We start from the raw sequence: 4,399 nt of genomic DNA, 5'->3' as shown, positions 1-4,399 counted from the left end.
TTGCTGTGAGCTGTGATGTCACCGGTACTCTACCCAGGGTGACAAAGTAAGACTGTCTCTAAAAAAAAAAAAAAAAAATAGCCAGTTATTGTGGCAGGCACCTGTAGTCCCAACTACTTGGGAGGCTGAGGAAAGAGAATCGCCTAAGCCCAGGAGTTGGAGGTTGCTATGAGCTGTGATGCCACAGCACTCTACCAAGGGAGATAAAGTGATACCGTCTCTAAAAAATATATACATATACACATAATTTACAAAAAAGCAAGCAAAGTGTGCTTACCGATTCACAAAGATATAGAGTCTTACTAGCAAATGCAAAAACCTAGTTTTTTATGATCCATAATTCCTAAAGTGTCATTAGGGTCTCATTCTGTCACCCAAGCTAGAGTTTACTCACTGTAGCCTTGAACTCCTTGGCTCAAGGAATCCTTCCACTTTTCACCTCCTGAGTAGTTGAGATTATAGGTGCTCACCGTCATTAGTAGTGGGTTTTTTTTGGGGGGGGGGCAACCCAGTCTCAGCTACATTTCCCAAACTGGTTGAAAACTCCTAAGCTCAAGTGATCCTCCTGCCTCAGTCTCCCAAAGCATTGAGATTATAGGCATGAGCCACCATACCTGACCCACAATGAAAATTTAATTCATTAATTTCAAGTGAGGGAGAAAAGACCTCTGATAGAAGTCCGCTGAAAAACAATGCCTAGGGTGGTGCCTGTGGCTCAGTGGGTAGGGTACCAGCCCCATATACCCAGGGTGGGGGGATTCAAACCCAGCCCCAGCCAAAGTGTAACCAAAAAATAGCCAGGTGTTGTGGCGGGCACCTGTAGTCTCAGCTACTCAGGAGGCTGAGGCAAGAGAATCACCTAAGCCCAGGAGTTGGAGGTTGCTGTGAGCTGTAATGCCATGGCACTCTACCAAGGGCAATAAAGTGCTGAAAAAAGAAAAACAATGCTTAAGGAACAAGTTAAAATACACAACAGAAACAACAATGTCGCAATTTTACTTGTATATAAAATACAGACCACCATCAGTAAACTTAAATTCAACTAGTTAAAAAATTAAATATACCTATCACATGATCCAGCTATTTTTCTCTTAGCCAAGAGAAAAGAAAGCATTATGTCCATACAACCATTCATAACACCTTTATTTTAAAAGCCCTAAACTGGGTTCAGCACCCACATCTCGGTGAGTAGGGCACCAGCCACATACACTGAAGCTGGCAGGTTCGAGCCCAGCCAAGGCCTGCTAAATAACAACTGCAACCAAAAAATAGCTGGGCATTGTGGAGGGCGCCTGTAGTCCCAGCTATTTGGGAGGCTGAGACAAGAGAATCACCTAAGCCCAAGAGTTTGAGATTGCTGTGAGCTGTAACATTACAGCACTCAACCGGGGGTGACAATGTGAGACTTTGTCTCAAAAAAAAAGGCTTCCATGGCTCGGTGCCTGTGGCTCAAGTGGCTAAGGCACCAGCCACATACACCTAAGGTGGCAGGTTCGAATCCAGCCCAGGCCCACCAAATAACAATGACGGCTGCAACCAAAAAATAGCCCAGCGTTGTGGCAGGCACCTGTGGTCCCAACTACTTGGGAGGCGGAGGAAGGAGACTCGCTTGAGCCCAGGAGTTGGAGGTTGCTGTGAGCTGTGATGTCACAGCACTCTACCCAGGGCGACAGCTTGAGGTTCTGTCTCAAAAAAAAAAAAGGCCCCAAACTAGAAATAACCTAGATGCCAGGAATGGCGGCTCACACCTATAATCCTAGCTCTCTGGGATGACAAGGCAGGAGGATCCCTTACACTTAAGAGCTGGAGACCAGGCTTGGCACCCGTACTCAGTGGTTAGGGCGCTAGTGGGTTCAAACCCGGCCGAGGCCTGCTAAACAACAACAACATAAAAATAGCTGGGTGTTGTGGTGTGAGCCTGTAGTCCCAGCTACGAGACAGGCTAAAGCAAGCTGATCGCTTTAGCCCAAGAGTTGGTTGCTGTGAGCTATGACACCACACCACTCTACCAAAAGTGACATAGTGAGACTGCCTCAAGAAATAAAAATAAAAAATAAAAGGGGGGAGTGAATACATAAAATTGTGGTATATCCACACATTTGGCATACTACTTAGCAATAAAAAATGAACAAATGATAAGTGAATCTCAGAATTATGAGTAAATGAATCCACACACCTAAGGAATACACACTGTATGACTGATTCCCTTTATATACAATTCAAGAAAATACAAAATAAACTATAGTGACAGAAATCAAATCAATGGTTGAAAGGAGAGAGGGAAGAGTTACAAAGGGGCATGAGAAACTCCTAGGGAAATAACGTTCTCTATCTTGATTGTGGTCATAGGCTACATGGGGGATACATAACAATAAAACTTATCAAATGTATCACTTTCAATATGCATAGTTTAGGGCAGCACCTGTGGCTCAGTGAGTAGGGTGCCAACCCCATATACCGATGGTGGCAGGTTCAAACCCAGCCCCAGCCAAACTGCAACAAAGAATGGCCAGGCATTGTGGTGGGTGCCTGTGGTCCCAGCTACTCGGGAGGCTGAGGCAAGAGAATCGCCCAAGCCCAAGAGCTGTGATGCCATAGCACTCTACTGAGGGCGATAAAGTGAGACTCTGTCTCTAAAAAAAAAAGTAAATATGTATAGTTTAGTGTACATCAATTATACCTCAATAAACAAAAGAAAAAAGAATTCAAGATATCAAAACTAATTTATAGCTCTTGCCAATCACATCCGTCTGCTCATGAATATAACATATTTCACCTACGAACTCACAGCAGATATGTTGAGAAATACAAAAGTATGCCTAATTTAAGGATCACCATTATCACAAAAAGCACAAAAGTTTAAAGAAATGAGGGTTTTGTGTTTTTGTTGGTTTTTTTTTTTTTGAGATAGTGTCTGTCAGCCTGGGTAGAGTGTCATGGCATCATCATAGCTCATAGTAACCTCAAACTCTTGGGCCCAAATGATCCTCTTGCTTCAGCCTCCCAAGTAGATAGGAGTATAGGCACCCACCACAAATGCCCAGCTAGTTTTTCTTTTTTTTTCTTTTTAGTAGAGAAGGGGCTCTTGCTATTCTCAAACTCCTAAACTCAAGCAATCCACCTACTTCAGCCTCCCCAAGTACCAGGATTACATATCTGGCAGGGGTCCCAAGATTTTTAATTAAATACTTTAATGCAAATGTTTACCTTCTGTGATCTAGAATCCCATTTTGGGAAAACAGAAACAACCCAAAGAAAAGCCTTACACACAAAGATGATAATTTCAACTTTATTCACCAGAGAAAAATGGCAAAGAAATCAATAGCACAACTATGGGCCATTCATTATGTATGGTATTTTCAACTGGGAAAAAAGTTGCAAAAATATTAAGCAAAGAGCAGACATCTACAGTATAATCAACAGGTTGGTTGAAAACAATATATACCCTAGGGAGAAACAAGACAGGAAAAAACATTGTCATGTTATAATAGAAGGCCAATGGTTCTTAAACTATGGTCCTGGGAGCAGCAGCAGCAGCATCACCATCATCTGGAAACTTAGAACTACAAGTTCTCAGACCTGAGACCCAATGAATTAGAAAACACCAGAGAGGGCTGGGCGTGGTGGCTCACACCGGTAATCCTAGCACTCGGGGAGGCCAAGGCAGGTGGATAGCTTGAGTTCCAGACCAGCCTGAGCAAGAGCGAGACCCTGTCTCTACTAAAAATAGAAAAACTGGCTTGGCACCTATAGCACAGTGGTTACGGTAACAGCCACATACACCCAGGCTGGCAGGTTAGAACCAAGCCCAGACCAGCTAACTAACAATGACAACTGCAACCAAAAAACAGCCAGGTGTTGTGGCAGGCACCTGTAGTCCCAGCTACTTCGGAGGCTGAGGCAAGAGAATTGCTTAAATATGCAAGAGTTTGAGGTTGTTGTGAGCTGTGACGCCACAGCACTCTACCAAGGGTGACAAAGTGAGACTGTCTCAAAAAAAAGAAGAAAAAAAATAAAAGAAAAACTGAGGCAAGAGGATTGCTTGAGTCCAAGAGTTGGAGGTTGCTGTGAGCTATGATGCCATGCCACTACGATGCCTCTACCCAGGGCAACAGTTTGACTGTCTCAAAAAAAAAAAAAAAAAAAGAAACTGCAAGTGATTACAACACTAAAGTTTGAGAACCACTGTTTAAAGGATAGGATTATGGATGACTACTTTCTTTTTCTTGTAACCTATATTTTTCCTCAATTATTTTATTATTTTTAGAAAGCCCAGCTAAGTTTTTTACTTATTTTACCAAACACCCCGTAGGTCTACAGGTATAAATCTGTTACATTTTTAGCATTGTAATATAAGGTCTAAAATGCATGCCTAAAAAATCCAATGATTCTTGGAACC

The 4,399-nt window shown here is 42.8% G+C and overlaps 1 protein-coding gene across 1 annotated transcript in view; it reads right to left on the bottom strand.

Annotated features, from left to right (window-relative positions):
- UBE2H (ubiquitin conjugating enzyme E2 H) overlaps positions 1-4,399 on the bottom strand; it is a 124,781-nt gene that overhangs the window by 113,713 nt on the left and 6,669 nt on the right. The window lies entirely within an intron of this gene.

Source organism: Otolemur garnettii, unplaced genomic scaffold (assembly GCF_000181295.1).
Source record: "Otolemur garnettii isolate 467f Iridium unplaced genomic scaffold, OtoGar3 scaffold00293, whole genome shotgun sequence".
NCBI classification, from domain to species: Eukaryota; Metazoa; Chordata; class Mammalia; order Primates; family Galagidae; genus Otolemur; species Otolemur garnettii.
The sequence above is the reverse complement of the archived record's forward strand: the minus strand, read 5'-3'. Positions and strand labels throughout refer to the sequence as shown.